At 52.6% G+C, this 25,111-nt stretch overlaps 1 long non-coding RNA gene across 10 annotated transcripts in view; it reads right to left on the reverse strand.

Annotated features, from left to right (window-relative positions):
- Window positions 1–25,111, reverse strand: part of LOC131826399 (uncharacterized) — a 226,233-nt gene that overhangs the window by 30,056 nt on the left and 171,066 nt on the right. For all 10 annotated transcript variants that reach the window (XR_009351564.1, XR_009351572.1, XR_009351568.1 and 7 more), the window contains one exon: window positions 156–305. This is a non-coding gene — a long non-coding RNA (uncharacterized LOC131826399). The remainder of the gene's footprint in view (window positions 1–155; window positions 306–25,111) is intronic.

A 25,111-nucleotide genomic window follows, 5' to 3' on the forward strand; every position in this document is an offset into this window, starting at 1 on the left:
GGCCTTACTAATCCCCGGTGAGCACCTCCTGCCATTTCCACAAAAGCATATGAAGAAACAAGCATATTTCCACTTCTGGTTGCCAAAAACCCCATTCTTCCTGCCCCTGGTGGGTTCATTCTGGAATCAAGCTGAACACTAAGCAACACACCAACCTCTCCTCATTCAGGCCATTCCCAGAGCTGGTCAGCATTCTCCTTTTCCTTCTGGGCCCAGAGATGTTCAGGAATGCAGATAGCCCAAGGCTGGAGAGAGGCAAATCTCCATAGGAGCTCAGGACGCCGCTAAAATCACAGCCTGACAACCTAGGAAAACACAGTAAATATCAATTATGCCTTTTGGAGCCCGAGGCACCTTGAAGAAAATCATCCATTACAAACAGAAAATCCTCTGATAGTCAGAAGATAAAGAACACTTATCTCTCTGGCTGAAATGAAGAGGAACCTAGAGGTTGATATCCACTGAAGATGGCAGTGGATGCTGAGGGGCACACAGACATGAGTACGGCAGACCCCCTTTCTGTTCTAAAGGAGTCAAGACCCACTGGAGGGTCCTGAGAGAAAGGCTGTGATCCATATGGTCATAGAGGGAGGGACCAAGAGCTTTGGGAATAAAGGGAAAGGAGGCACAAACTCTTGCCGCACAAGACAGAGAAGAGGCTATTTGAGCTAGGTATTGAAGAGTAGGGGTCACCAGGCAGAGAAAGGGGAGGGGACTTTCAGATGTCTTAGCATCATGTGTGACATGGAGTATGAAAGCTTGCCCAGGGGCCAGGCGGTAAAGGATAACCCTCAAGCTATGTTAAGAAGTTTCGCTTTCCTCTACAGATGGGATGGGAGTCACAAGAGACTGCTGAGCAGCAGAATGGTAGATCATCACCATGAAGGGACCCTCGGCCACAGGGGACTCAGTATACACGGCTCCCAAGTCATTCTGCAAAGCAGCAGACATAGTGGTAAAACCAGTAGCCTCCAGAGCCAGCAATCTGTCTTCAAATCTCAGCTCTGCCACCGCCAGGTTGCGCAAGTTGCTTATCTAGTCCAGTGGTCCCATCTGTGAAATGGGTAACAGCAGCAGAAGCCTGTTCTTTGTGCTAGCGTGTGGACGGTGAATTGGATAAAGCTGGTATATGTAAGGTGCTCAGACCAGTGTCTGCCACATGACAGGGGCACAACACATGACAGTCTGGGGGGCTGCTCCCATCATCCTTGTTCCCCGTTTCCTCTTTCAGCATTGCCCTTTCTTTGGAGACAGGAGCTGCCCTGAATCTGAGCGAAGGTGAGCAGGCTTAAGTCCTGGTTTTGCTCGAGGAGCGCTGGAACTCTTGTCTGAAATAGACTTTGAGGACTACTGGCTTCTCACGAGCTTCCCAGCATCCCTGTAGCAGGTGCTGTCAGATGGGCTCTCAGCACGGCTGTGCCACAGAATCACCTGGCAAGGTGTTGTAACTTCAGTGCCCAGGCTTCACTCCAAAGTCAGAATCTTTGGGGGTTGGGGGAGGCAGGAGCGGGGCATTCCTGCCACACGATTCTTCATTTCCTCAGGTGAGTCCAACGTTACACCCCATCTGAGAACAACGGATCTAAGGGCCGAACTGAACAAGGAAGGGAAACATGGCAGCATTCGGGAAAGTGCCACCACCTTCAGTTGGGTAATCTCCGAAAGGCACCTAGCTCCCTAAGTTTCTGCTTCCCAACGCTCAGGGTGATGCCTGGGCACCTTACCTTCTCCGGGGATGCCGCACTGACTAGCGAACTTGAAAGTGCCCTGGGTCATGATGACCGTGACAGAGCTATCCAAACCCTTCTGGAAGGAGGCAGGCCAGGGAACAGCAGAAAAGACAGCCACTTAGGGACATGCGGTGGAAAAAGCGTGGGTGCGGTGCACAGACCTGGTCACTGGGTAGGCTCTCAGGCAAACCACCGATACTACTGCAGACCCCAAGCCTTTTGTCTTCAACTTTGTCCACGGCAGGCCAGGGATAAGACTGATCTGCCCATCAGACCAGGTGTCTGTGAGGTGTAAGCAGGAAGACACAGGCCACAGCATGAAGGGTCAGGCTCTGGTAAAGAACTTTATTTCACATTTCCTAGGTCCTCCCTGCAATGTGGAAAGTTCCAGAGAGAGAAATGCCTCCTTCCACAAGTGTTGTAACAAGGGTGGGGAGGAGACAAGGAGCGGTGCTGACCACATGAAAGCTTTGTTCCTGGCAGGCTGGAATGGAACCTGTCAGGGCCCAAGTGGGGATCAGTGATAGGCCAGGAGGGCGGGGTGGGGCCCAGGGCGGCTCCAGGGAGACGTTAAGATAGGAAATGTTATCTGGGAACAATGGAACCAGGACCGTTGTCCTGGCCTAGATCTGACAAGCCGGGATAAGACTCCAGGAAACACGTCCCTCGACAACTGGCCAGAAATGGCCCCAGCAGACCCCTGGCCCAAGCCTGGTTTTGCATTCATTCTCGCGTGTACCCTGAAGTGGGCATACAATCACCATGTACCAAGAACTGGGTTTGTTAGAGGTGGGGATGCGGGGCGCCTGGGGGGCTCAGTCTGCTAAGCCTCTGCCTTTGGCTCAGGTCACAATCCCAGGGTGCTGGGACCGAGCCCCCCACTGGATTCCATGGGATGCCAAGGTGAATAAGGCGTGGTCTTCTCCCTCCGGAAGGACAAAGACAAGGCAAACAAAGAAGTAACATTTAGATACAACACTATGAACTAAAATGTGACAACACAATAGCCATCCTGCGCTGCTGGCCAACTACACATCAGTCAGCATGCTTTGTGTTTTCTCTTTAAACGTCTCAAACCCTCAGTGTCCCCTCCAAATAGGGGTACTAGCTCCATCCTACAAATAGGGAACCTGTGGCTTCGAGAGGCTAGTTACTGGATGTAGATCCCACAGCAGTTAAGAGGCGGGGAGCACGTCCGGATCCAGAACAGGGCTACTCCTAACCCTCGGGCTCCTTGCCCACGGCTCAGCATGACAACCCAGGGTATCTTCTCTCACACACCTCTTCCCAGCACAGCGTCTGCATCTGGACACAGTTTTGCACCGTAAGCAGCAGACCAGAAACACAATCAGGCACAGCACTCAGCCTCGGCTTACGGCTCAATATGAATTGGAATCCAAATAAAACAGCATTGGAGGAGCAGAGGTGTGAGGTGTTGGACATCACAGACCCGGGCCTGAGGCTCCGCCTTAGGATTTATACCTCCCTGAACTTCAGGGCCCTCATCTTAGAAATAGGAACATTACGAGGCATCTGGGTGGCTCAGTGGGTTAAGCCTCTGCTTCGGCTCAGGTCATGATCTCAGGGTCCTGGGATCGAGCCCCGCATCGGGCTCTCTGCTCAGTGGGGAGCCTGCTTCCTCCTCTCTCTCTGTCTGCCTCTCTCCCTACTTGTGATCTCTCTCCTCTGTCAAATAAATAAAATTTTAAAAACAAGCAAAAACAAAAACTGTTGAAGAACTTGCTTCTGGGGATTCACCGTGATGTGTTTCTTCTCTGACTTCCCATTGGATTGGAGCTCCTGAAGGCCAGGCCTCAGGATTCTGCCCCTACACCTGGCACCGGTAGGCCCAGCATGTTTGATGAATGGATCCACAGGTGGATAGAAGCAAGGAAAAGAGAAAAGGAAGAAGGGAGAGAGAGAAGGGAGAGAAAAGGAAGGTGTGAAGTGCAGGGTTAAAAAGAAAATGCCTATGGGATGAAATCATGGGAAATAGAGATAAAAGGGAGAAGAGGATAAATGTAAAATGCCCACAGAACAGCCGAAAAAACTATGGAATACTATGCAGCAGCTAAAAAAGAACACCGACACACACACACGTATACACCCACAAAAGACCTGTAAGAGATACTGTTCAATGAAGAACGAGTATATTGAAATACTTGATTGTCTGCAGCTCAGAATGCTCTGCAGCCCGTGGAGCCAGCGGACCCAGGGCTGCGGGGGTGGGGGGGAGGTGTGTAAGTTCCACGGAGATCAGCTGACCCAGCCCACTGCCTCAGGCTGACATTTCCGCCCACGATGAAAGGAAGGCCATGCCCTCTCTCTGGGGCTCTAGGCCACAGCAATCTTGTGATTCAGCTTCCAGTCTAGCTTTGCCCCCCCCAGTTCCTTGAAAATACTTGTACTGATTTCAAGACAAAATAACTGGAAGGAGCTTCGGTCACCTCCAGGGTTCCCGCCTGTGGTAACTCATGAAGGACCACGCCCTCCCACTGAGCTGTAAATGAGGACCTATGGGCTCTGTCTGGCTACAGGTTTCACACAGGGGATGTTGTATTTCTGAATTCGTTGTCCGCATCTAAAATTCAGGAAATTTCATTACAGTACATAGTCCAAAAAGTAACTCGGCAGCCATGATGCCACACAACACAGTAGCTAGCTGGGTGCTGGGGCGGGTGGGGGGGTGCTTATTCAGGCCTGCACCCTCCCTCTGGCCACCATCTCATCCCTCCGAGATCACCCAGCCCAAACTCATCAAAGAGAGAGGTCAGGAGACATACGCAAGGTCACACAGCAAGCCAGGGGCGGGAGGCGATCAGAACTCCATATTCCTCACACAGAGACCTGTGTCTCTTCTGGCTGCCAGTTTGAATCAGTTGCAGCCTTAGAAGTTAGATGATCCATCATGTGGCTAGAACAAGGCTTCTGGGGTCAAAGTGCAGCTCAGGCAGCAGCAGGATACCTCCTACCACACGGTGACCCAAACGCACCATAATCAGCCCAGGCCTGGTCATCAGGAGGACTCTTGCTCAATGTTATTCTTTGCTTCATGGTTTCCACATCCAGAGGAACAATACTTCCCCAAAAATCAATTGTCCCCAGAAACCTACCTACAGAGTTCTTGGAAAATATGGGTTAAACATTTTGCCGCACCCCCGCCCCCCACCAAAAAAACAAAACAAAACAAAACAAAACAAAACAAAACACAAAAAACAAGGAACAAAGAGGGTGAGGGAAATTCATAAGCAGGGTCCTGCACTTTTCATTATTCACACCAAACGTTTTTCAAGTCACCAAGTTCAAATGCCCCTGTCCCTTGGGGCTGCAGAACTATTTTTACCAACCCTTGCCAGTAAGGAGGCTCCACATGTTTCAATAAATGGAATTACTCAGTATCAGGAGACACAAAATGGCTTCGAGAGGCTGGAAGGTCAGGGGAACTGAAAATGTCCGGGAAAGAAGATGCCGGAATAATCAATTTCTGACACAGGAGAAGGAAGAGCTGTGTGCCATGCCGACGCCCAGAACACTGGGGAGGCTGACACATTGCAACAGATCAGTCAAATAATAAATAAAGGTCCCCTGGGGATCATTTCCCAAACTTCCCGAACAAAAAAGGAGATAGAGGGCAGCAACCAGTCCTGGGGGATGTCAACACATAGTAAGTGGTCAGTATATATTAAACACACACACACACACACACAGACGCGCGCGCATGCTGTAGAGCCCAGTGGTCTGCTCCTGTCTGCTCACACTTGCCCTCTTGGGGATCGCACCAGTCTCTTGGTTTAAGTAATAGGACTCCAAAATACTTCCAAAAGGATACTACTATCCTTTTACTCCATGCATCAGTCCAGGTTCTTCAGAGCAACAGAAACGTAAGTAAGGAACTGACTCACTGAGGTATAGAGGCTGGGAAGACCCCGGGATCATGACCTGAGCTGAAATCCAGAGCAGGACGTTTAACCGACTGAGCCTGTCAAGGAGCCCTCTGACACACAAAGTTAATCTTCACATTTCAGATGCACATATCCAGCTACTTCCTGAATATCTCCCTTTGGATGTCTGATGAACATCTCAAACATAATGAGTGGACTCCTACCTGCCAAACAAACAAAACACACATTTCCTATCCCCTCATTGATCCCCTAAAAAGAATGAACGGAACTTCACTCTCTACTTGCTCAAGGTAAAACCCTAGGATTATCCTTTATCGGATACTCTGTATCCAAGCCATCAGCAAATGCTACATTCGTGATACCTTCGTATCTGATCCCTTCCTGTGATTTCTTCTGCTACCATGTACACACTATTGTCACTCCTTCCCTGGATTTCTGCAAAAGCCCTGGGTTTCTGCCAGAGCCTCCTAACTGGTCTTCCTCTTCCCACCTTTGCTACCCTTGGTCAATTTTCAGCAGAGTGGCTGGAATGAGCCAGTTAAAAGCAAGTCAGATCTGGTCAGCAGCCTCCAATAGCCCCAACTCAATAGAGAAGAGCCAACGCCCCCTGCCCCACCCTCTCTGAACCATTTCATCCCTGACTCTCTTCTGTTTTTTGTGGCTCGCCTGCCTTTTCCCTGGGGGAACGCCTGCCCATCTCGCTGTGCCCACCTGGGGCATTTCCTGAAGCCTAGCCAGCACCACCGGCCTTACAACCAAGCCAGGACCCTGAAGGCATGAGTACGGAAACAGGAGGACAATGTGGGTGGCAGCCATGCCCAGTGCTAACTAAAGGAGAGGAGGGTACAGGCGGGGATTCGTGTCTTTGAAAGACTTCCAAAGGCAGCTGGTGTGGCTTGTTCTCTGAAGTGCATTTTAAGAGAAGAATCAAGTGCCTTCCAGGTAAGGAGAGGTGGGCGGAGGGAGGAAGGAGGAGAGGTGAGAACCTGTACAGGTGCATGGCAACCTCTGAGCGCTCGCTGCCGTGAGATGGCCGGTCCACACATCCCCGGCTGGGGGGATCCAGGCAACAGACACAGAAAGAAAACACTGCATTTGGTCATGGCCAGGAGGAACCAGTGGGATGGCGTGGCAAGGAAGCCGACCACCCCCCTCCCATCCTCCTGTGCCCCTTCCCCCTCTGACAGGATCTGAGGACAAAGGTTCAAAGTCTGCATGGTCCCTTCCGTGTTTTGAGGCATTAGCTGAAGACTTAGGGACAGAGAGAGGAATCAACATCTTTCATCCTGCAGAGCGCGAGAGGCTGCCTTCAGAGGACCTGCCCAGCTACTCAGCAGGGCGCACTGGCAAGGAGGTGAGGTCCAAGGTCCCTCTGGGGCCTCCTCTCACGGGGCCCAGTGAGACTGGCCCTCACCCCTTCTCAGAAACACCTCTCGGTTAGCAGGACACTGTCTGCTACAGAGCGTGTTCTAAGCCATGACGAGACTCTCCCTAGAGGGGCAACTGGTGGGAACAGGGCTCTGAAGGGAACCAAGCTAGGGCTGAGCCGGAAGACCGGCGAGAGGGTGACCTGATTACTTACAGGGTCTTGCAGTTCCAGAGAGCCCTGCCCTCGAGCCCAGCAAAGGGCCGCGCCTCTGTCTCAGCACTGGGCACTGCGGGGATTTCGACTGTTTCTCCCACAGCCTCCTGATGGTCACCACGGGTCCTGTTCCTGCCGTGGCCACAAGCGCTGCTCCCACGGCACCCTTGCACCCCGAGAAGCACCAGCCCCGTGGCGAGCGCGGAGTAAATCTGCACTGAATAATAACGCCCCTCAGGCGCATGAGAGGGGGACAGGATGGAGATTCCTGGAGAAATCCGGAGCTCTAAGGAACCGTCCACAGACACTGGATCCAAAACGTGATTTCAGGCGGTGGAGGAAGTCCCTATCTGGGATTCGTCACTGCGGGTATTTGGGCTGTTTTTCAACTGGTCAGAAATTCTACCGGAAACTGCACCTTCTGTTTCATTTTCAGTAAGTCCAGAGAGCTCCCCAAACGTCAAGCTTCTTTGCTTGATACCCGCCAGAATGTAGTACTAACTCAGCCCAGTTGCAAGGATCAGAGACACCAATGGGGGGATTATTTTTAGGTAAGAAAGTGGGTTTTAGGTAAGAAGGTGGGCCAAGGACTCCCGGACAAGTGACGCCTGCTTATTTGGAACGATTGTCTGAGACGAGGGCAAATCAGTACAAGGGATTTCTGGAGTTGCAAAGGTGGGGCCTCGCTGGGCTACACCAGGGGTTCCTAATGGAGGACGCGGTTGTCCCTCACCCCCCCAGGGAACATCTGGCAGTGGCCAAAGGCATTTCTTTTTTTTTTTTTTTTTAAAGATTTTATTTATTTATTTGAGAGAGAGAGATGACAAGTAGATGGAGAGGCAGGCAGAGAGAGAGAGAGAGAGAGAGAGAGAGAGAGGGAAGCAGGCTCCCTGCTGAGCAGAGCCCGATGCGGGGCTCGATCCCAGGACCCTGAGACCATGACCTGAGCCGAAGGCAGCGGCTTTAACCCACTGAGCCACCCAGGCGCCCCGCCAAAGGCATTTCTGATGGCCTGACTAGGGACCGCTGCTCAGCGTGTATAGGCTGGAAAGGAAGGGGTATGTCTTGTGAGCCTGAACACATGCACGAGAGAGTTACTATAGAATCAAAAAGGATGATGAGCAAGAAGGGACCCATCCAGGTCCCACGTGAAAAATCTGTCCATCTATACACACGCTAGGCAGAGCTCCTTCGGGCACTAGCGCTGGCAGTCAGGAGCAAAAGGTACTGCTTTTGCTTTGGGCTCTGTTACAGGTTGAACTGTATCCCCCCAAAAGATATTCTGAAATCCTAACCCTGAGTACCTATGAATGTGATCCTGTCTTGAAATGGGCTCTTTGCAGATGCTATCGTGTTGAGTTAAGGTCATAGCAGGATTTAGTGTGACCCTAAACCCAGGGACTGGTGCTCTTAGGAAGAGAGAGAGGTGCAGAGACTCACACACACACACAGACACACACACACACACAGGAGAGAAGTCCAGGATGGAGTCCACAAGCCAAGGACCCGAAGCTATAGGATTCCTGGCTACACCAGAATCCAGGAAGAGACAAGGAAGGATCCTCCGCTAGAGCCTTCGGAGGGAGACTGGGGTATTCCTAACTTGATTTGGGACTTGCCTTGGGACTTCTGGCCTCCAGAACTGTGAGGGAATGAAATTCTGTTGTGTAAGACAAGTTTGTGGTGCTTTGTTATGGCCACGCTGGGACACCCACATGGGCTCTAACATCCTGAGTAGATTCTTTGGAAGAAAGGAGAGGGGAGAGTCAGCCAGGATTCCTCTACTAAAAGTTCTCCTTGGAAGGTGATGATCCTGGCCCTCATCCCCAGCCCCTGGCTGAACCACCTTCATCCTCCCTTGTGACCCCAAGGACCAGATGTCCACAGACTCCAGTGCCACTTAAAAATCCAGAGTCTGGGCAGGGTGGACAGCTGCCAAGGGCTAATGAACACACCGGCCCAGTGCAGTAAATACCGCTGGATGACTGATGGACTCATCAGTAAGTGAGATGGGTGAGCATGGAGGAAGCTCTCAGAGTTAATTAGCCGTCACCTTCCTGTCTACAGTCAGCAGGGATTTCCAGATGGACCCCTAAGACAACCCTCACTGCATAGTACACTCAGTAGATCTGCTCTCGGGCTCTCTGTCAGGGGGGATCAGGGCAGCTGCAGGGCCAAACATCATGGTGGGGAAGACTGGGAGGCGCCCGCTCAGGCAACATTTTGCAATGTTCGCCCCTATCTGTGCACTGTGCATGACAATTACAGAAATGCAGAGGAGCAGGAGCCACTCCCACACTTGCAAGCTGCAGGAACTCAGCCCTGTGAGGTTCGGCGCTTGCCCAGGGACTCACGGTGAGGTAGGGAAGTGCGAGCTTAGAAGCCGAGACTTCCCAGGACAGACCCCCATTCCTTCTCTCCTGCACCACACAGAGTAAGAGGAATGCACGGCGGTGGCTGATGGACTCTGCACTCTTAAAACCACGTGACAGAAACCATAGCAGGAAAGCAAATCTCACCAGTATCTCCCATCATGCTGGCATGAAAACTTGAAATTCCCAAAGTGGCCTTTCTAGAAGTCATCTACATGCCCACGCATTTGCACATTGTACTCATATGAGATGATGTGCTCTGCCTGCATCACTCAGCATGTCATTTCGAGGATCTCAAAATGCTCGTTTGGCACTCATTCAACCAATTTTATTTAACACCTGCTATCTGCCAGGCATCTTCATGGGCAGTTAAGACAAAATGGTGAGCAAAAAGGACACTGTCACCACCAAAGAAGTAAGGGAAACAGACCCTAATTAAACAACCAAACGATGACCTTATTCGAAACTATGGTAAGTCCTACAAAAAGACAAAGTGTTGAGCTCTAAGAAAGCTTGTAATAGGAACTTCAAAATGATAATTTTAAGGGTCTTAAAATATTGGACCAGGTGGATAATCATATTTATCTCAACAGTCTCCATTCAATCAACTTTGGTTTCAACTTTTCATTATCATAACTGAAGTTACTCTGAAATATCTGGAAATGAAATATCACGATGTCTTATCATTTACTTGAAAATATTTTGGAAACAAAAAAGATGAAGTAAATAAAGCAAACGTTTGTAACTGTTAAAACAGGGAAGTGGTGTATATAAGTGCTCATTATAGCAGTCTCTCTACTTTCCTAGATGTCTGAAATTTTCCATCATCAAAAGAAATAATAAAATCATGATTTAATAGACATTTGCACAAAATAGGCTTTTTTTCTTCCTTCGAACTATCCCCTTAGGATACAACTGGCAAATGAAGTAATGGCATGAAAAGATGCAGACACCGTCAAGGTATTTCTGCATCCTACGCTAACAAAACCCATTCCAAACATCCTACCAACTGCCACGGGCACCCCATCCACACACCTGCTGTCCTCTGGCCTCATTACAGCAATGGATGGCAATGATGAACTTGTTTCCTCATTTAATTAGTGTAAATAGGTAAGGTCCATTGTATTTTACATTGCTCCCATTTTCCAGTGAAGCATCTGAACTGCCTTTTATAACATCAGCGAGCTGCTTAGAGTGCAAAAAGGAGGGTCTGAGGAGTCAGGAGGATCCCAGGTGAACCCTAGCTCCTCTGCCCCTTAGGTAAATGCTTTGGCAAATACTTAAATTTCCGGGCTTGAGGTTGCTTCACCTGAGAAATAGGGGTGAAAAGTCTGCCTGAGAGGGGGAGGCAGGGCTTCATGGGACAGCCTATGAGACGCCCTGAGACAGCCTGGGGACACAGCAGGTATTCACTGAACCGCCTAGCACCTTCTCTGTCCTGGAGCAGACTGCACCCCTCTCCCACTGGCCAACAGAACCTCACAGCAAGCCCTGGTCTCATGCTCTGGTGTGAACACAGGGGCTGTGTGTCGTCACCTCTCAGAGAGCGTCACGTAGGCACAACAAGATGAAGGGCCCGGGACTGAGAATCTGGGCTGGCTAGTGGCTCCCCATCTTCGTGGGCTCCTTAGCCCAGCTGGTACATATGCTAAAACTGCAATGAGCTCTGCCCTCTAGATGGATGCATCTCACGACCCAGATGTTGCCAGGCTGCCTGCTCGCTCTCCAACACCCCTGCTGACGTGGCGGCAGGAATGCAGGCAGACTCTGATGACAACAGGGAGACAAAGACACATTATTTCCAGTGGTGGGTAGTGGGGTACAGGGCCGGAGATACCCTACAGCAAAACAAATCAATGCAAACCCTTCCTCTCTCCCCTAAATCTATTACAGAACCAAAGAGTATAAACTCCAAAAATCACATCTGGGATCACCCCTTACTCTCTGTGTGACCACAGGCAAGTCAGCCTCTCTGTTCCTCAATTTCCCTGGTGCAAGCGGCGAGAATGATCCCTCACCTCTGAATCGATGTGTGGGATTAGAGAAGAAAGAGTGTTACCCAGTCACAGCGCTACAGAGCACAGTCTGTAATATGGGCACAAGGGCTCCAACTTCTCAGGAGTGTGGCTGCCACAGAGCCCCCCTGGAATGCCTGGTTCTGAGCAGCCTGAGCTCCGCCCACTGCCTGGGGTTCCTCGATCTCTGCACCCCTGGAATGGTGCAGCGGACTCTGCCATGAGAAAAGGGGTCCAGGTGGCCTGTTGTCAAGTGAGAATCCCAGCAAGGGTCTGCAACAGACCATCCCGAGCAGCATCAACACCGACTGTGCCAAGGAAGGAGCCCGAACCTGGGACGCCTGGATGGCCTGTGGCAGCTCCACACACTCTGCTCACCCCTACGATGCTGAGCACATAGCAGGGGTGAGATACATATTCAAGAGTAGCTTAAAAGGAAAAACTGGGCATTTCTGTAAATTGCACTACCTTGGGAAGATCAGGTGACAAGAAAACCCATGACACCTGCTGGTCCCACCATTCTCTATCAAAAGGGCCAGCTCAGGAGCCTCTCCAGCTGTAACCCTGCACTTGGGCAGCCCCACTGGCACCCCCACACCCAGCATCCTGCTGACGAAGGAGGAGGCACATGGCAGGGATGAGAAGCTTTGAAAAGTGATGTACCAAAAGGCCCCTCAACCGATGGAAGGTGGAAACAGACTTAAGCCATTAAGCCAGGGCTTTGGGACTCCAGGGATCTCGCTCTGAACCACTGAGCCACTATGGGTTCCTTCATCATCAGACTGTATGGCAATGATCTGTCCTATGAGTTTCCCTGTTGCTGCTGTAACAAATCACCACCAACCTCATGGCTAAAAAACAGCACAAATTCATTCTCTTACAGTTCTGAAGGTCGGGAGACCAAAACAAGTCTTAAGACACTAAAATCAAGGGGGCAGCCAAGCTGGTGGTTCCTTCTGAGGCTTCAAGGGAAAATATGGTCCTCATGTCTCCCGCTTCTAGAAGCTGCGGGCATTCCTGGGCTCCTGGCTACATCATTCGGTTTCCACGGTCACAGGGTCACATTTCACTGTGCTTCCTTCTCCTAGGAACACTTGCGATTACATTAGATCTGGGTGCCTGGGTGGCTCAGTTGGTTGGGCAACTGCCTTCAGCTCAGGTCGTAGTCCCAGAGTCCTAGGGTCAAGTCCCGTGTCAGGCTCCTTGCTCAGCAGGGAGTTTACTTCTCCCTCTGACCCCTCCCCTCTTGTGCACTCTCTCGTTCTCTCTCAAATAAATAAATACATAATCTTAAAAAAAAAAAAAGGATTACATTAGCTCCTTCTAGATATGCCAGGATAATCTCAAGATCCTTAACTTCATCTTTTCTGCCAAAATCCCTTCTGCCTTACAAAGTGGCAGGCACAGGTTCTGGAGATTTGGATGTGGAGATCTTTGGGGGCCCATGATGGGGCTAACCACGGGTGTTGCTCTATCTTTGTCCCACACCACTTGTCACCCTTCCTCCTAGCGCCAGCACATAGCGTGATGCCCGCTAGACGGTAAGTGCCCAGGAAATGCAGAAGAAGTGCCCAGGAAATGCAGGGAAGAAGAAGGGAGGGCCCGGCGTGGGCACACAATCCTAAAGTCTGCATCGTCCCTGAGCCCCCACAAGGGCGAGAGTGAGCGGAGGTTTCACTAGCAGCTATGCTGCCACTGGGCACACTTACAAACTGCCAAGTATCGGCTCCTTACAGGCCCAAGGACGGAATCCCCAGTGTGCAGTGTGTTTGCTTTCCCGTCCCTGTGTGTTCCCACAGCTACTGCTGTCTACACAGCAGGCCGGGGGCAGCAGGCAGCTCCTTCCTGCGGATTTCCTGGGAATCCAGGCAGGGCTGGAGCGGCCAGCTGGCTCGCTGCTGTGTTCGATGCGGGCACTTTCACTGCAAAAGAAAGGACACCTCCGGAAGCCTCCAGGTAACTGCCGCTTTGCCACAAAAAGCCTTGGGTGCCCACCCCACCCCCGCCCCGCCCTCCTCTCCCCTGCCAAGAAACGGTAGAAATGGTCTCTTCTCAGGACAAAGCCTGTGGCAGTGAGAGCTGCAGCTCAGCCTGAGCTTTGCCAACAATGATCTCTATTCTTCTCAGCCATGGGGTGGGGGGAGGAGGAAACGTTTGTTTCCGCGTTCATTTCACAGGTGTGGAAACAGAGGCACAAGGCAAAAGTCACCAGCTGGGAAAAGGCAGAGAAAGGATTTCTGAGTCTGTCGAGTTCTCAGGCTGGGCTCTTTCCGAGAGGGCGCAGATCTGCCAAGCGTGAGGGTTAAACTGTGTCCCTGGAGCCACAGGCTTTGTCTGCAGCTGGTGTGACAGGAGGGCTTTCCAGCTTCTAACTCGGAGCTAAGGATGTGGAGCCCAAGCCCTCTGCTGACGCAACAGTAACCCACTTGCCGTCACATTCAAGGAGTCACTCTGCTCAGGGAAGTGACGTCTACACGTGCTAGGCCCAGGGGCGGGCCCTGGGGACAGAGAGATGATGGAGCTACTGTCACTCTCCTCAGAGGGCTTGGTGGACAGACACACACACACACACACACACAGATAAACCTGACCAGTGCTGGCAGCGCTCTGTGGCCCGGGACGGTGTCCTGCTGAGGCCGCACCCTGACACGGAGGTCAGTGGCCCCAGCTGTGGGGGTGAAGCCCCTTGAAGCCCCATGAAGCCCCAGGAATCACAGTACTGACTTCCCCCCTTACATGAAGTGCCAGTTTTCAGGACGTTGGGCTCTGCTACGAGGTCCTGAAGGATGAAGAGCTTTCCAGGGATGAAAGAACACTCGAGTTCTTACAGGCCGAAGGGGATCTTCTTCATAAACCTTTAGCTCACTGGGAAAAATACACACCCGGGTTGATGGTTGGCACACACGATGCAGAGTGAGTGAAGGGCGGGAAGAGGGAGGAGGGAGAGGAGGAGGGAGAGGGTGGCCTCTTGTTTGTGTCTTCCCTGTTGGAGGCTCTGCACTGGGCCTCTCTCAGGTCAAAGGTCAAGGCAAACAGAGGCCCAGATGTGATGCCTCCTCCCGCTAGGGAGGTGAGGTCAAAGTAGGTGGTTGCCCAGCCTTCCAGTCTGGCCTCCCAGCAGTCCCCTCAGACACGCGCACCTTGGTCTGGGAAAGCAAGCAAAGCATGGTGAGGGGTCCAGGGCAGCGGGGGAGAGACAGGGCTCCTCGGGGAGGAGCCTCTGAGACAGAGCTCAAAGACTACGTTTGGCATTTTTATTCCTTGGGACTCTGCCGTGGGTGAAGGGGACAAAGGAGGAGGAGCCACAGCTCCAGCCATACAATGAGGAATCCCTTCCTTTGAAGCCATTTTCAAAATCAGATCCCTGACTTGGTTTTGATCCTCAAGGCTGGCTATTTAATGGGTGAGGCCCCAGCCCTGAACTACGGCTATTATACAGCAGACAGGCCTCGCTGCTCCATGTCACGGGTGTTTGGAAAGCCCCCTGTCCCAAGGGTCTCAAGAGAGAATCTGGGGTCTCAAGGGAACCATCTCCTATGGTCTATGGGGTTGGCTACCCAGAGGGAAGACTGTGGGGAACCAGAGGCTTTCCTCACCCCTTAGAAGAGAAGGTCACTGTTTTTCTGTCTTACAGCATCTTTTCTTCCCAGCATCCAGCCTCCAAGAAACACTGAGTCCACTAACTAGCTGCGCATTCCTCCTGAGTCGGACCTGGGTACAGGTTCGGGCTCTTCCACACATGCACCCGAGAGACAGGCTGAGGACAATCACTCGTGGCTGAGCCACTTCTCGGGCGACCTTGAGAAAGCGGCCCTGCTCATGAAGCCCCAGGAATCATAGTACTGACTTCCCCCCTTACATAAAGTGCCAGTTTTCAGGACGTTGGTGGGATAGTCTGCTGGCCCAGGAGATGAAAGACACACAGAGTAGAGCTGAGACACTTCAGTCACCCCACAGAGACTAGACGGACCAACCACAGCCAAGCCCAGACACGGGGGATGTCCAGCCAAGCTCAGCAGAGCCACTCAGCCAACCAGCCCAGATTTGCAAGCAATAAATGCTTATTATCAGAACAGTGAGATGCTGTTGCTTGAAACGTGGCATTACTGGGACAATAAGTCTTAAATTCAATCTGTAGGTTGAGAGTAATAATAAGGACCTTTGAGGGCCACTGTGCAGATTAAATGAGACAAATGAGTGTTTTCTCTTGGTGAACGGGAGCTGTGACCCCACCACATTCACAAGAGGGTCTGCGATCACCATGGGATTGATGCAGAGCCTCAGTCCACTATGAGCCAGACACTCAGGAGCGCCGAGGACCGGCCATGAGCCGGAATGACAGGGGTCCTGTCTCAGTGACCCTGCTTGGTGGCAGCTCCTACAGGCCTGGGTCCCTTGGGCTGAGGACAGGGAACAGCCTTGTCCCATGGCACAGCAGTTAGGTGCCCATGTGGGACCCACAGACAGAAGGCCTGGGCTTCCTTCCTGACTCTGTCCCCAACTGTGACCTCGGGCATGGGTTCACCCCCAAGCCTCTGTGCTTGGCACACAGAGTCTCTTTGGTCAACGTCACTGGCAGCCAAGCACATCAGCATGTTGGCAGGTGCAGGAAAGCCCATGATGCAGCTAAGGACTCCTGTCCCCAGGAAAAGTCTCCTCCAACCGTGTCTCACAGGCTCCCAGGGAATCACCACCACATGGAGTGAGAGAGGCTGGCATCGTCTAAGCCCCCAGACACCTGGGTCCATTGTAACTGCCACAAGAGAACATCAGGGGGAAGGAAGTAGTCACTTAACTGGCGGAGATAATGCACACCTTGCCCTTGGCCACATGGGCAGGGAACTGGGATCCCACCATCTCAATGCCCCGACTTTCCAGCCCGTTCCAAAGACAAGGTCATGTCTGGTCCCTGCCGGAGGCGTCCTCACGTTCTCCCTGGAGATGACAGCCACACATAAATGGAACCAGGGGTACCGTGCAGAACAGCTTGTGATCAAGGGTCACAACAGGTCACACAGGAGAGCTTGGGGAATGAGGGAGACAGAGAGGGGAACCAGGAGAGGCCAGATAGGACCAGAGCCTTCGAGCACAGGCCGAGGAGGCAGGGGCCCATCACATCCCCCTTCACTAGGTGAGTGAGGGTCACGGAGCAGGGGGATCACGGAGGTCTGTCCTTCCACACCACAGACCCCTGGATCTGGACGGGGGCCAGCAGAGGCTGGAAGGACACGGTCCCTGCGGGGGGAAAAGGGCCAGCAGGGTGTGCACGGCTTTGGGTGCCTCCTAGCCTTCCCACCTGTGGGGTCTTCCTCACCACAACCCCCTAACCCCTGCCGGCCCTGGCAAGCCTACACAGCACGCTGAGAGGAATAGCGAGCCTCGGGAGGCAGAGAGGCCTGTCTCAACCAGCTGCCTCTACTTACTGTGGAACTTGGGGAAAGACCTTTCACCTCGGGATGCCCGGGCTGTCTTGGGTGCACCGTGGGGGGCGAATAAAACCTGCTCAGAAGACTAGATGAGACACCACACAGCAGAGCCTAGACAAGAAGTAGCTCAGGGAAATACTAATTATTTTCTTTCTACTCTGACCTTATTTTGAGAGCAAACTCCCTGGAATGAAAACCCACGGCTTTTTTGATGCACGCAAATGCCAAAGAGGGAAATAGAGAAAAGCCTAAACATTAAGGGGGAAGACCTGGCTTCCAGTCTCGCTCTACCTGTAAGGACTGGGCAGCGTACGGTCTCCTGGCCTCAGACACCTGACCTGTAGGATGGGGGTAGCCGTGCTTCATCCCCAGGGTGTGCGGGACTGGATATGCACTGATATCAGTGAGCCTTTGCAAGCCAGAAAGCTCTCCGCGTGCTGGTTACGGCAATGCCGCGTAAGAAGGGGCCTCGGAACCCATTTCTCTCACAGTTCTGACAGGAAGGGAGCTGCCCTGAAATTCTGGGTGAATTTAAATCATTGCTAATGTTCAATCAAAGGCGGCCAGTGTGTCACCGGAGGTGTTCTCCTGGCCAGAACTGCAGCAAATACTTCTTGACGTGGCAAAAGGGCTGGGATGGTGGGAGGCCGGACATTTGAAGGGGCTGGGATGCTGCCAGCAGGGGCCTGGCTCCCTGCAGGGCCTGAAGGGGCCCGATGCCGAGCTTCTGGGCCCCTTGCCAGTGTTTGTTCCGTGCACATCAGCGGGGGGTGGGGGGGCCTCCTGCCTTACTCCAGGGTCACGTTAGATGGTGGTGGGATTATCACCTGCCTGTCAGGTAGCTGAGACAGGGAGGTACAGAGAGCCCAAGAGACAGGTCCCCGGAGAAGCTGCCAGCCCCAGCAGCTGGCCCCCGAGGCCCGGAACGCCCAGGGCCCAACGGAAAGCATCCTGCTTCCTCTCCCAACTCGCTGAGCAAACATAGGAGGATAGCAGGTGCCCGGGGCAGCTAGCCAAGCAGGGCTTCTGCCCGCTGCTCCCGCCTCATCCGGCCCAGCCAGCCCAAGCCCGCGCCCTGGCCCTGGTCCCGCTCTCACTCCCTGATGCTCAGAGTGGAGGCTTCCCTCCGCAGCCTCTTGGTGGGGTGAAAACAGCAGGGGCCCAGAGGCTCTGGCAAGCTGGGCGTCTTAATGCCTGTTTCCAGGAGCTGAGGTGCACACCTGGAAAGTGCTAATGCCTTCGCTGGGAACCTATCAGGTCATTTCAGTGATGCCACTGACCCATGAGATCTCCTCCAGACACAGGGCAGGGCCCAGAAGGGTGTCAGATAACCTGCTCACGGTGCATGGCCGGGGCAAATCAGGCCTCTGCTCTTGGGGATGGACTTCCTCATGGACACAATGACGGGCTCAGGCCCAGAGCCTGCTAAGATCCCCGCAGGGCATGATGGGGTGGACAAGAGGCTCTTTGCTGTCAGGAGGCCCTGGACATCAACATTTGTGCTGCTACCTTCCTCACTGTGTGGCTGTGGGAATCCATCTAATGTCTCTGAGCTGTTTCTTTGTCTTCAAGGTGGAGAGGGCAATTTCTCCCTGCGGCCTTTGGGTGAGAAACAAACGAGAACGGCCGAAGGGGCCAAGTGTAGAGCAAGTGCCCCAAATGGGGGGCTGCTGGACCCTCCGCACCCACGGTACCTTCTTAAATGATATTATTTGTGTCCAATCATTTTCCTTCTGTGGAAGAGAACAGGCTTGCTCTGGGGGTTGGGACCCCAAATGCTCACTGGATCAAAAGAGCCTTACTGATCTCACACTTTCCTACATAAAACTAGGACCTGAGCTACTCCACTCCCAACACACACACATGCACACATTCATATTGTCTCTCCTGCTCTCTGATTCACCGCCTCACTCCCTCCACACATGTCCAGCAAGGGCACCACGGCTCCTATAGGAAACCAAACGAAGGGGGGAGGGTATGGATCCCAGCCGATCGGAGAGATTCTGAATAGAGAGGGGGCCAGCCGCAAGCTGGAGGTGCACAGAGGGCTTTTCTAATGGTTTTCCCCTATTAGATTGCTCAAATAGTCCACAAGGATGAGAAGGACCGGGGAATGCAAGCAGTGCTATGGCAACCCTGCCCTCGGCAGAGTTCAAGTCATCTATTAGTTATTATTGATGCTCCCATCATATCTACCACCAAGGGAAGAAAATGCTGTGTAACAATGAAAGCTCCATGGCATAGACACTAAGTATCCATGTGTCTGGGTGGTCAGTCAGGTGGCTCTTGTGACCTCTGTGGGGCTCACTCAAGGGTCTGGGAGTTGGCTGGTCTCCAAGAGAATTGAATAGAGCCTTGGCTATGTTCTGGGTGTCTCTCCTCCTCAAGGCTCACCCAGAAATGTTCTCTTGGCTAGGACGGAGGACCCACAGTGTAAATGGAGACGCTTCTTCAGAGCTCTCTTTGCGGTGAATCTGAATCTGCTTGTGTTGGGCAAACGTGAGTCAGAGAGTCGAGCCCAGCATCCGAGATACAGGGCATGGGGAAAGATATGGGCCATGGGTGCAATCCATTACCAGTGCGCTAAGGGAGGAGACCTACACTACGTCACGGATAGTCCGTAACACGAGAGCTGCTGGCCTGATGCTGCAGCTGGGTCCCAGAGCACCGACGATGCCCGGGCTCTTTTTCTTTCTTTTTTTTTTTTTTTTTGAGAGAAAGAGGGAGGTAGAGAGAGCACAAGCTTGGGGGAGCAGGGAGAGGGAGAAGCAGGCTTCCTGCTAAGTAGGGAGCCCGACGTGAAGCTTGATCCCAGAACCCTGGGATCATGACTTGAGTGGAAGGCAGCTGCTTAACCAACTGAGCCACCCAGGTACCCCCTCCCCCAAACTCTCTTCTTTCCTCGATACAGAATGAGGGCAAATAGCAAGGAGTTAGTTAAAATAGCTGGAACAAACTGGCAGCCCTATTTGGGGGAAAGAGTGTGTGAGTTACGCAGTCCCACAGAAAGGAAGGCAATCTTCCAAGCTCCATAAACCCAGGATAAAGGTCGAGCAAAGTCTCCATGCTAATTGTCCTCCCCTGCTCCCCACCCCAAAATGTCCTTGTTTTACTGGGGATAAGGAGAACACGCAGCAATAAACCACCTCTGTACAGGGTCCGCAGCTCTGCTGTCTCTGCTGGCTGGAGACCAGAGAGAAAAGGCCTACTAGGGATTGAAGCTCGTGTCCAGCCCCAGAGTCAGTGGTTCTGGGCTGGGGCTCAGGAGCTGGTGTTCTTCATGAACGCCCCAGGAACCTCTGCTGCAGCTTCTCCACAGATCACACTCTGAACCCCTTGTCCCCAAGACGGATGAAGGAACGCTGCACACACTCATCACAAGCACGTGATGGCGAGCGAGGGGCGGGTCTGTGATCACAGCAGCCGGCTGTGTTCACTCCTCACAGGGCGAGCTCTGCTTCTGGGCTCCGAGTGCTCAGCGCGCAGCTCTGTCTCTCTGTAGTCGGAGGCAGCGGGTATTTTTATCGCTTATCTTTTTCAGGTGAGAAAAATAAGGCACAGAGAATTGAGAGAAGTTGAAGTGTCCAAAGTCCCAGAACTAGGGAGCTGTGGCACCCAGCTGTGTCAGCAGACATCTGGATCCCAGAGCCCACGTCCCTAACCCCATGCTGCGGTCGCAAAGGAGCAAGAATCCCGCCTGGGGGTGCTGCCCACCACCAGACGCCCCAGCCTAGCAGGAGGCACCCTTATAAAGACGGGAGTCGAGTTCCTGAGCTTGCCTGTGGCCCCAGTACCTTAGAGCAAAACTGTTAAGATCATTAAGTCCTTTCTCTGATCCTTTGTGATGGGAAATGGCTTATGCACATTGCCTCTCATTTTTTTCTGACAACCTCTTCATGCCAGTCTCCACTACACTTCCTGCCAAGCCACCCACCTAAAAGGGGGTACCACGAGGAAGGCAGCTACCCCAGGACCTACTGTGTCCATGCACCCACGCAAGGAACATGCCTTCCTTGGGTCTCCACAGCCTTGCTAGGACCACGTCTACCTGCCGTCCACTGCTCCACTTTTGCAGACAAGGAACTGAAGGAGCCTCAGAGAGGTTAAGCAACTTGCCTGTGGCTACACAGCCTGTCCATGGGCCAGCCCTGTACTTGAACTTCTGTCTCCTCTAGTCTAGATAGAGCTTGATCTCTCACCTCCTCTAGAGTGTGATTCATGCGCCTGTTTCAAGGCCCTTGGGGACTGAACAGAACGTCAACATCCAGTCTGAAAAACGTGATGACCATCTTTACTGGAGGGAAAGGAACTTCCTGTGTAGTTATTATAAGTAATGGTGGGGGGTGGGGTTCGAACTGGGAATAGGAAATATGCTGCTTCCCAGCACAAGGGTGTTCTGGAGCCAAGGAGATGCTGTTTTTGAAGGCACATTCCAAGGAGGGGTCGGCTGCCTGCAGTCAATGCCCGGAGCTGCTAGGGAGGCCCCCGGGTTGTGTGCTGGCTCTGGCTCTCCAGAACGTTCTGTGTGGACGTGGCTTTTGAGGATGGGGATGGGCGTCCAGCCAGCAGCTGACAGGACGCACTCTCTGGCAAGCTTCCCTAGGATGGGATAAGAAAAAGGGTTTGTTTTTTGTTTTTTGTTTTTTTAAATTTCTTTCCCTTCCTACTCCACGTTTCCCCAGCTTGGGGAAAAAGAGAAGAGAGAAAGAAAGAAAGAGAGAGAAAGAGAAAGAAAGGAAGGAAGGAAGGAATGAAAGAGAAAAAGGAGCCTCCCTATGCTGACAGAGGAGAAGCACTCACAAACGGAAACTCTAACGGTCCAAAATGAAATTCTAAAATGTCACTTCCAATCCGGGCCTGTTCAAGGACCTCAAGGGGCCTAGGACGCCTGTCCGTCTGCTGTGGGGCCCTCTTTGTGCAAGAAGGAACACTGGACTGAGGGTGAGGAGTCCTGGGGAATCTGCACCCTGGGGCTTCGGTGGGGTCCCATGAGCTCACAGCTTCACACCTCATCATTTCACTTGGGACATCACTCTTGCCACGGCCACCAGGCTCACATCCCTGTGATTATTCAGTGTGAGAATGGGGAGGAAAGCCTTTAAAATGGTAAAGGCCTACTGTACACATGACTTATTAAAAATCGTAAAAATCAGCGAACCCCAGCAATCATGCTACGATGTCCACCCAGGAAAAAAGGGCTGTTCTCCTTCTGGTGGGTGGAACAAAATGGTGGCTGCTCAGGGGTCATGACGCTGTAGGCTCTAGAGTATCTGCCTGACTGGGAAATAGGGCTCGACTCCTAACCAGCTGTGTGACCTAGGGTAAATCACTTTGTCTCTGTGTGCCTGTTTCTTCATCCATACAATGTGAACAACTCAGCATTGTTGTAACTATCAAATAGCCTTGTCTGTGATGATCATGCATGGCCAACATGTCTTCACTATTACAAAATTAGTGACAGCGATACTGCACTATAAATTGTAAAATACTTTTCACCAATGTTTGGGCCACCTCCAGATGCACTGTAAGTGGCTCCTGCAAACATGGGTGCTATTACCAAAAGGATGTGTTAAAACACCTCGGAGATGGTTGATGACCTTGGAGACAACCCTTATAAAATAGTGCCAAACGAGTCCGCGGAATACTCCCGGAAGAGGCTTTGTAATGATCGACTGCAGGCACTGTGCCCAATACGGCGGGCAGGCCCTCGGCGTCCTACTGCCCTTCCCCTTCACCCTGGACATCCTGCAACTGAGTGGTGAGCACAGGTGATAGATGGCGTGTTCGTGGCACTGCAGGAGCAGCAGGGAGAAAGGCCCGAAAACAGCATATACGGTCCAGTGGGGGTCTGGCCTGTGCACCACACAGCTCTGGGGCAGGGCCTCTAGGGGTCCTGCTGAGGCTGCAGGGGTACGCAGGCCCACGAGCCCGGCCCTGCAGTATGGGACAGCTGGGGCATGCCAGGGGCAAGAGGAGGAGGCAGGCACACAGAGGGAGTCCTGGGGTAGCGGGCTGCAGAGGCCTGTGAATTCCCAGCCAAGGGGTCTGTGTTTGACTCAGGGGAAAGGGACCCCCAGGGAGGGCTGTCACTGGGGCAAAGCCATGCTCTAGAAGGCAGATCAGACAGCACTCTGGAGATTGGGCAGGCAGAGGCAGCAGGTCTGGAGCTGGGGAGACCCCCTAGGAGGTTCAGAGAGCAGCATCGGGGGTCTGACTTTGGGAGCTGAACTCTACATCGTGGTGGAAAAGCCACCAAGTAGCAACTCTTGGAGGGGGAGAGGCGAAGGGTTTGTCAGACGATGGAATCGACTGCCTCCACAGAGCCCAGGGGAGCAGGGCTGGGCCTGGAGGAAGACACACACCAGGGACTTGAGGGTCTCCTGGGGAGGAGCTCACACTCGGGAAGTCAGAAGAGAAGGGCCTGGAACCTGCACGAGCTTTCTACAGCTACAGGGACAAATAGACACAGTGGCTTCAAACAACGCGCACGCACTGTTTCAGTCTCCTCGTCAGGCGTGCGAGTTGGCTCAGCTAGGTTCTCGGTCCCAGCTTTTGTGGGCTAGATTCAAGGAGCTGGCTCTAACTGGGTGGGGGGAGGGGCAGCTATGCAGAGGACCCTCTTCCAAGCTCACTCATCCATGTCCTTGGGTGAATTTGGTTCTCTGCGGTTTAGGACTGAGGGCCCATTTCCTTGCGGGCAGTCAGTGGGGCCACACTTCTGCCGCCTGACCTCGCACCTGGGCCCCCACATATGGGAACCAGCAAACCCTCCTCACACTGGAAGTCTCTCGGATCCCTCTTTAGGGGATCTCTTTGATCCCAAAGAAGTTCTCTGCATCGTCCAGAATAATCTCCACAGAGGCCCACCGATGAGTCATCTTAATTCCATCCTCAAAGTCCCTCCAGCCAGGTAAAGTAAACATCTCATAGGACTTGCCCCAGAGATAAGGGAGGCTCTTCTGCCTGGGAGAGCATCTCTGCTCCTCTACAGGAAACCTGCACACATCATACAATAAATAATCAGTACCACCAGCATCGCAGATGAGAGCCCTGCGTTGTAAGGGACAGGGAAAAGGCACATTACCCAGTCTTGGAGAGCAGGCATGAGGAAGAGAGGAACAGCAGGAGAGGCTCCCTAGAAGAAAAATGAGATTATTCAATGGACCCTGAAGATGAGGGAGAGTGAGGGGAAGTGTGACCACCAGAGGCGGTTAGCCTGCAGACTATTAGAATAATATGTTTAGAAGAGGCCAGAAATCTCCAAGATGTGGACAGTGGTGCAGGGGCCAGCCTTCCTGAACTAAGAACTGTCGTCACGCTCCCCTCTTCTGGTGGAATGAATCTGCAAGAACCTTCCAGAAGCAGCGCAGTGCACCTTCACGGAAACCCCACTATGCAAGGGAAATGAGCTAAGTGAATCTGCATGTGCAGGCTGGGGAAGAGGTATGCGGCACAGGAAATGAAAACGACATGTAGACCACTACGCGTAACAGGTTTCCAATTTCCTCCCCTGCCCTCCCCCCCAAATGAAAGTGATCACTTGCAACCATGTACGGGTTTAGAGAACCCAATGGTTAAAGATTCAAGAATCATGCAAACTGGATTTTAAACCTTTCGTAACCTGAAATTGGCCATGGTGGAACTTCACCACCAAAGTCAGCAAACCTACAATTCAGGGCTCTTTTATTCCTTCCTGAGAGGCTGAACAGAGCACCACTGGGTTTGCGTAAATGACCAAACTGATACTAGGGATTATCTCAGGAAGAGGTGCGATGGTGTGGCCCACTCTTCCTTCCTTGAATTCTTAATTTTTCAAATTGAGGCAATTACAATCTTTTTCATATCTTTTCATTACTTTACAGATACAAATAATGAGCATAAAAATGCACCCCAGAGCTCGCTGTCATCCCCATTTTCGGGGCTCTCCAGTCATGGAGGCAGCTGCAGCAGGCTCTGACGTTGGCAGGCGGACAGGAACCACTTCCCCACGGTAACGCGCGGCTCATCACTGACGGCACTGCTGGGAATGGAGCGGCCCAGGCCAGCAAGACGGCCGGGCGGGAGGTGGGGGGAGTTGTCCTTTG

Source organism: Mustela lutreola, chromosome 3 (genome assembly GCF_030435805.1).
Source record: "Mustela lutreola isolate mMusLut2 chromosome 3, mMusLut2.pri, whole genome shotgun sequence".
Classification (NCBI taxonomy): Eukaryota; Metazoa; Chordata; class Mammalia; order Carnivora; family Mustelidae; genus Mustela; species Mustela lutreola.